The sequence below is a fragment of the Lissotriton vulgaris genome, unplaced genomic scaffold, assembly GCF_964263255.1.
Source record: "Lissotriton vulgaris unplaced genomic scaffold, aLisVul1.2 SCAFFOLD_1984, whole genome shotgun sequence".
NCBI lineage: Eukaryota > Metazoa > Chordata > Amphibia > Caudata > Salamandridae > Lissotriton > Lissotriton vulgaris.
This window is the reverse complement of record NW_028248049.1, coordinates 155,036-163,890: the sequence shown is the minus strand read 5'-3', so window position 1 is coordinate 163,890 and position 8,855 is coordinate 155,036.

The window sequence follows — 8,855 nt, the reverse complement described above, 5'->3', positions numbered from 1 at the left end:
TCGGCATCAGCTGCAGAGGGCCGCAACACTCACTCCGCTCCGATACAGGGCGCCTCCCAAGTCCACGGGCGCCAAGGACTGTCAACACCGCACACCAGGGGCAGATCACTCCGCACAACCAACTCCGCTGCAGTCAGTGACCGTTACCCGTGGCTGCCATTGCCATGCAGCCCGCGGCAGTCAGCATCAGCACAGGGACCTCCCGCTTTGGGCACGCACTTCGGCAGGAGACACCTTAGCAGGGAGCCTGCATCCAAGCGCCGGCAGTCCACTGTCTCAATACCCTTGATGGCCGGGTCTGGGACAGGATTGATGTAGGCTAGTAAAATGCAGCCAGCAGACCTACACTAGCGGGCAGCCATCTTGCCGAGCGCCAAGCCACGCCCCCTACTCACTTTTTTTAAAGCAAAATTGACAAGTCAGTCTTAAAAATATTTTTTTCTGTGCTCTAGCGGAAGGATTCCAATTGCTACAATCATAGCACTTCAGCTGGCACCACACCTGATGCCCTCCACGGCCCTCTTCCTACTACATAAATTTGTATTTTTTTTAACCCATGGGCAGCACCACCATGCTTACTAGTCCAGTTAGACATGCATCTGGCAATAATTATAGACCGTAAAGCACTATTTAATGATTTTTTTACAGATTCATCTGATTGAACTTTGAATGATAGAATATAATCGTATCTACCTGCACCTACTGCTCTCAAGTGACTGCGGATTTGATTTGGATGTTGGTAAGTCCGATAAATGGGCATATAGAGCATTATTTGATTAAAGTAAATAACTAAATATGGTGAAGTAGAAAAAGCACCCCCATGACACTGGACACAAAGCAGTACTATCACAGCCATGACATTTCGAATGCAATTCTATTTAATTATGTTTTTGTGGTTAGATACACTTGATAAATCATAATTGGGATATTTACCCCCGTGAAGCTTCTGCTGCCATCTGTCCAGCATACCCAGTGAGAACAGTCCCGGGGGGACTGCAACGATCTAACCTCCCCCATGCTTGACCACCAGCTCAGGGACAGGGACTACACCTCCCACAGTCCATCACCGACACCCACTACCGTGTCACAGCGAAAGCACCAGGAGGCGCTTTAAAAAAGCTTGTGGGCTCCTGCAGCGCGGGACCCCTGTGAAGCTTCTGCTGCCACCTGTCCTGCCTACCCAGTGAGAACATTCCACGCCAGTCATAGGCCAGAAGAGGCTGGGCTGGGACACCCCCCTGGGCAGTTGATATCAGCGTGTGCAAGGAGAAGAGCGGTTAAGCTTTCTTCCCCCCTACAGACTTGGAAGTATAGTCTCAGAGGCAGTAACTATCGGGCCCCGACAGTGCTACATGGTCAAGATAGCATAAGACTATACTAGCTCTGTCTCAATTATATTCTTGCTATAAAACAAAACTTTGGACTGCGGGGCGCCCCAATAAAAACTGGACTGCTGTATCGCAGGTAGCAGGGTGGGGGGGGGCTTGGGGAAAGCTATAAGTTATACTGGGCAGTGCACTTTTTTCTTTTTATTTACCTCCGGGGTTAAACTGGATTCATGAATTAAGCATTAGGGAGTGGAGAAAAGGGGGGCCCAAGCAGAAACAAAACTGATCATGTTCCTCCATTGCTACAAACATATAGATAAAATGATACAGGGGGCTATTGGGGTGGTTAATACAGAAATCGAACTAACAGAGCGGAGGCTGTCACTCACTCCGGATATATTCGAACAAACACTGGACCCACCTACACCAGTAGTCACGCCCCAATCCCCAGAGGTTATGCAAACTGAAACACCCACCTAGGATATTCCCCCCCAAAAAAAGGTCTTGCGCAAGGGTAGACCAGGTATAACTACCCCTAAGACTGGCAACCGCAAGTAAACCGTTGAGGCTGGCCCCAGGATAAAAACCCTGTGGGGAGAATGTGGTCATGGAGGATAAGAGTATAGGGCATGATCCGGAATAGGTTACACACCAACTGCCCAGTGGAGATACTCTCTATCCACCATGGGCATGCGACCTAATGGTCGCTTTACATGACAAAGTGAGGGACACACTTAGAACTGAACTAGCCCTCTAATCATTAGATTAGATAAACTTGAGAAAGTGATGGCAAAGGGGGATGTGGGACTTGCCGAACAGCCTAATTCTACCACAAGGAATATAAGGGGAGGGATGAAAGTGGCAGTGATGGGGTCACTACCACCAATACATGCAGTAGGGGGGAAAAGTATCATGGAGGGTCCACCTACTATATCCAATGCTGGGGCAGGGAGTAGAGATGTGAAGAATAATGGCAACCCCAATGAGGTCTTGAGAATAGAGCGCAGCTACCCTGTTGCAAGATGCAGCAATAGTCCTAATCTACCAACACTAAGTACTGATAACAAGAAAAGGGGGCAGGTAGAGCATGCTCACCAAGTTGCTGGGAGTACACCTAATGAATCCAACTTAACTCACATAAATCTCCCCCCGGCATGTACCCTATATGTTGTCGTAGCAACAGGAACTCCACCAATTGCACCCAAGGAGAGAGACCCCACTCGAACTTAGAAACAAATGCCTGTTTTGGCTTGCAAGATATAAACGCTTCTAGCATGCAAGAGCAGGTGACATAATTATGGTGCAAAGAGTAGGGTGGGTGGGAACCCGCAGTTTATCATTAACTTTAAAAGTCCTAATTCTGTCAGAAATCTACCCCACACTCCAACAGAATACCCCAACGGGTATTAGTCTCCGATCCCTAGATTTCTTCTATCCCCAGAAACACAAAATACTAACAGTGTAGCTCCGATATTGCAAAAAACGGGCCCTGAGATCTCAAAGGAGAGAAGATGGGACCTGTATAGTAGGTACCCTAAATTCAATATCAGGGTGAACAGGTATGAAGGTCTGGAGGAGGTAGACTGACTGGGAGGGGAGTATCAGGATAGAGAAAACCCAATAATCCTGCGGCAGACAGGGTAGCAGTGGACCTCTGTGGGCCCTTTTTAGGTGGTGGTGGTGGTGGGGGGGGGGGGGGGGGGGGGGGAGTTGTGCAGATGGTGCTCCATCTTCTGATTTACTATCAATGACTACACAGGAAGGGGTGTCCAGGATGCACCATCCTTAGTAGTCCTGAGGGACTCGATTGGAGAATTGGGTGGGGCAGATTGCAATCCTTGTGGATTGCATCCTGGTGATTTGCTGGCCCTGCGTGATAGGGGCACTGAGGCACAGTAGAGAGCCAGAGTACAGGACGATAGTATTCGAATCCGGTCCTGGAATCTGGCTAGAATTGAGTAAATTACCCTGTCCAGATCGGGGACGTTTTGTAGACAATTATGAGGTCTGCTTATTCCAGGAGGCCAGGGAAGAATATCAGAGAGCAGGTTTTGCTTCCTTTAACATCATGCTACCGGGGAGGGGAGGGGGAGACAGTCAGGTGGTTTAACTATTTGGGTGGGCACATACCTTGGCGTTCAAGCCGAGCAGATTGCAACCAATACAGCCGACGTGCAATGTGTTCTCCTAAAACTAGCGTCTAAAGCACAAATAGCCCTAATTAATGTTTATTCTAGACTTTTGCATAATGGGCAAAAATCAGGTGCTAGAGGACATGGGACATCTCATACCAACTGGGATCTAGCAGCTCTTGATTATAGGAGGCAATTTCAACTGCCAGTTAGAGCCTCTTATTGATCCAACTTTAGATAGGCCCACTGAGGACCAGTATTGGTAGATACCCGACCCACAGATTCCATCAAAGCTTAGACTCATTTGGTCTTGCAACTTACCTCCCTGGCACTCATTGAGGGCATGTAATGGGAGGACCAAATCTGATAGACCGGGTCAGTTTACGTTTAATAGAGAGGGGCAGAACTCGTTGCTGGATTACATTCTGGTTGAAACAAGAACTTAGGATAGAGTCCTTGACTTCCATGTCCACCAGAGACAAGATAGCGACCATAATGCTCTAGTAATTACCTTAAAGGGAGGGAGTATGGGTCTGTCTAAACCTCTACCAGTGCACAATAGAGAGAAAAAAATGCACTAATCTTGTCTAATAGGCAGAGTGTGAGAGGTTGTCATTCAGAAATCCCTACCTAAACTGGCCAGTATATATCAGCAGGCATTACCATGACTAATCGAAATGGGGGAGGTAGGAGGAGGCGACTCAAATAGGGATACAGGACAGACCCCTAAAAATACACGAGCAGCTAACGGCAAAACTGCTTGATGCATTCTACCTGGTTAGAGCGGCAGACCCTGATGCAGAGGTCTAGCCCGGGACTAGGGTTCAATTCCCCGCCTCGGTGGGTCTTGGGCTCAAAAATTCCACGGACCTGATAATTCTCGCCTCGGTGCATGACGCCAAGTATCCTTGGTTTAATGCAAGTTGCCGTAAATTTAAACTGGACCTGCTAAATGCAGTGAAGGCAAAGGATAGGCTAGCAACTAAGCAGTATAGGGCGAGGTATAATTGCACTACCCAAATAGAAAAGAAAAATTGGGAAGTGGGAAGCCCTTAGGATTGCCCTGAATGATAAAGATTTGAAAACATTTTGGGCAATAAGTTCTGGTGACAAGGGAGGGCGACCCGCCCTAGAACCCAATATAGCACCTGAAGTTTGGGAAGCACACTTTGGGGCACTGTATGCTGATCAGAGTGAAGTGGGGGTTTCTACTGCCTTTCCAAAGCAGTACCATGAGTATAGATTGAAAGGTGCGTGGGAGATTACCCTGGGTGAAGTGGAGTGTGCCATTGTTAAATTGCAACCCAATAAAGCACCTGGCCTAGATAAGTTACCTGGGGATCTTTCGGACGGAACCGAAAATCTGGGCCCCAGACTTGTGCCCTGTTTAATGCCATCTAGAAGGGCATGGATCTCCCGGACACTTGGCGTAGGGCTGAGAGTCCCCATACACAAAAAAAAAGGTTTCCCTCTCCTACCACCAAACTATAGGCCCATCAGCCTAATAGATACCACCCAAAAACTCGAGACGGGTCATTTTAAATAGAATACAGGGTTGGATAGAGGAGATGATATACAGGCAGGCTTCAGGTAGAGTACATCAACCGTCGACAAGATATTTAGACTCCAGCTGCTTTACTGAAAAATGAGTTCAGAGGGTTGCAGCTTCTCTCTCTCATATTAGTCGACCTGAGGTCTGCCTTAGACTTAGTTCCCAGGGGAAAACTATGGAAAGTCTTATGAGACCTTGGGATTCCACCTTACCTCTTTGATGTGTTAGTGAGGCTACACACAGGGACCTATGCCCAAGTAAGATGTGGAAAATATGGGGAACTCTACACGCTTCCCTGTCAGGTTAGATCTTGTGCGGCTTTATAGGCACATTAATCTAATAACCCTCCAAGAAAGGGCCACCGATGGTCGGCTGACACTAGAGTTTCTTCAAGTAAAGGCCAAATAGAGAAGAACAGTGCCTAGATGTGATTTCCCCCCCCCCCCCCCCCTCCCCTCTGGCTAGGAAACTCTATACAATTTAGAATGGGGACCCTTCCATTATTGACACTCCCCAGTAAATGGGGCATAGAAAATAAAGAATGCCCGGCTTGTAAATATGGTGGAGTCTGAAATTCATGTGCTTTTTCTCTGCCTTGCATATTCTGTACCAAGCAAACGATGGTTTGCCCCAATATGTAGAAACCTAGGGTTCAGGCACTGTCAAGCCTATAGGAAAATAAAATAAGATACCCAGCCCCCAATTGTTTTTGCTGTTTCGCACTTCCTGAATGGTATGTGGCAATGCGCGGGGGCTTTCTGAAGTTACTTGTGTGGAGTTTTAGGTATGCTCCTTTTATAAATTTATCTAGGTTTACTTGATGGGGACATTTGCACCACTTCTCAATTTTGCTATCAATCTTATTCTAACAATCAGCCCTAAATGAATGTTAGAAATGTTTTTACGATAATGGTCAGCCACTATTTTATACTGCAAGAGTGTAGATATATGAATGTACTGTCTACTGTTTTTTTTCTCTTGGTTTTGTAATAATGCACTTATGGTCCCGAATTGGCCAAAATAAAGTTAACTGAACTGATATTTAAATAACTGAGCTGTGTTTTTCGTAGGCATTGAATATATATATATATATATATATATATATATATATATATATATATATATATATATAAACTCGAACCAGTAACTCATTTGGAAGGAAGCCACACGATTGAATCAGCCCCACTTATTCATTAACCATCTTGCAAGCAGGCTTCAAGCCACAGTTTACTTCTGTAGTGTAACGCCAGACGCGTTTCTAGATTCTTCCTCTTCTTCAGTGGCGTTTTTGAACAGGTACGGCAGCAGTACTGCAAAGCACAGGTTATATTTCCAATTAGTTCCTTTCCCCATGGGCGGGGCCCCTTCATGGGCCTTCGGGGATCTGTAGTCCTGGCATGCCTGTTACCCGTGTGGGTGCGCTGTCTTTGCTGCTTGCAAGATACCTTTCTTCCCATCCCTACGCAATCGCTCTCACTCCAAATACCTTACTAATATCCACCACTTAAATTACTTTCATATTTCACCATACTAATTCACCACTAATTCCTTATAGGTTTCAGGAGTAGCGTGCTCCAACACCCCATCAGGGGTAATAAGCGCTATATACCATATTTTCCGGCGTATAAGACGACTTTTTAACCCCTTAAAATGTTCCGGAAAGTCAGGGGTCGTCTTATACGCCGGATGCTAAATTTGAAGGAATGTTTTCATGCGTTTTTACATAGCGTGGACTACACCCGAAGGTGTCAGACTACTTCTGCATTATATAAAAATGGGCTGATGTGAGCAACAATAACAATGGACAAATTACAAAAGCAAACATCAAGTTACATGGATAAAAAGTGACAATAGCGAGCAACCAAAATACATGAGGTTGCAATCGGTACATTCCTGGAGAAAAAGTGATAAGTGTGCAGGTTACAAAAGCATACAAAGTACGAGCCAAAATAAAATAAAATACATTCTCAAAATGGCTATGCAGGACTGCGTTGGACTGCACTGGAAGTGGGGGTAGTCTTATACGGCGAGTATAGCACGAAACCTACATTTTATTAAGCAAAGTAGGGGGTCGTCTTATACGCCGGGTCGTCTTATACGCCGGAAAATACGGTAGATACAAACCTTTTCTCCTCTATCCTTCTGAATCCAAGTAACTTACTAACCTATCCACCACTTACAATTTACTTCCAGGTTTCACAATACTAATTCAACACTAATCCTCTATGGGTCTCGGACAAGCATGCAACTTGCTGAAAAAGGGCTTAGACGCCATGTCAGGGGTATACTATATATATATATATATATATATATATATATATATATATATATATATATGCTATACGAATGCAATTACAAAATTGTATAATTTTATGTCAAAGGCCCAGAGGCCAACATTATGCATATCCCTTTTATTCCTGCCCAAACACAGCAGCAACATTATAGAACTTAGAATATTACCAAAACATTCCAGAACTTAGAACATGTATAATACTTCAAGTAAAGCAGCCATCTTCCTCTTTTGTTGCTGCTCGAACATGAGATAAGTACTCTCTTTTCAAGTGCTGCTTATAAATTCGTATTTTTAAAGAAATTGATTAGTATTTATACCCAGAGATAGATAAGGGTTAAGGATGAGTTGAAATGTATTTATGTGAAGGGTTGTTTGAATGAAGGAGAAACGGATGTAAGTCTTTAAGTATTGTTTGAATGAGGAAGGAAAAACGGACTACGTCTTTAAGATATTTAGACTAGTGCCGTGACATTTAAGCGTTTGTTTTTTATCTAAACAAGGGAGAATGAGTTTACCGTGTTGGTAAGCGCGTGGGTCCTAGAGTGTGGTACGCGTCGCGTGACGGGAGACGCGCTCGAGCGCATCAGATGAAATGTTGTTACGCTCTCGAGCGCATCAGATGAAATGTTGTTCGGCAAGAGTTCTGGCGAGTTTAGAGACTCGCGCTGAAGCTTAGAAATATTAGCCTCCGTGCCTTTTTTTAATAAAATCTTTATTTTCTTTACATTAAAACTGGAAAATCTGCATTTACATTCCTTATGCTGGTTCTGAACATTTCCTTCTACCAAGGGAGGTTTATAGTATTCCACAATGATGTAGCTTCAATTACATCCACAAAGAAGGTGGTGAAGACAGGTGCGATAAGGCACTTGCTCTTAATGGGAGAGAGCTGAATATCCAAGTAAATCCTTACTGGTACTTCATGGCCAGCTTCATCTGTACGGTTCGGACCTGGTTGCAATGTGAAAAAGGGCCACCTGTTGCTACAAAGTGTTAGAGCCACAGTCTTGCTTCAGCTTACCAGGGTACGCGTGCAAATCACAAACCTTTGATCTCACGGTCAAATTCATGGTAAATGTTGATTTTCATTCACTCTGTAAAAGAAAGCAGTACAAGGCCACCATATGCATAGATAGAAGCCTTGGGTTTTCACAACTGGGGGTATGGCTTTTTTTTAAAGGTTCTCAGGATTTAGCAGTAATTCGGGCTACTTGGTTGCATTTTAGTGGCACGAGGGAAACTGCATGACCTGCCACTTATGACTGCTTCAGAGCTAATTCTGTATTCACAAGGCTCTGGTAAAAGCCTGCCATGCTCTTAACCTTCCCATTTTTTTCAAGCATGCCACTCATTAAAGTGAAATGCACACGAATGATGGACAGAATGCGTAACAAATCAAACATTCACCCCTAGCCAAGAGATCTGGGTAAAATCCATCCCTTTTGCTCACGCTACCCCAGTTTAGACATCCATAGGCAAATCAGTATTGACCATGCTCACAGGAACAGTTCGGGCTGGGTCTAAACTGAGATTGCACGGTAATCAAAAGA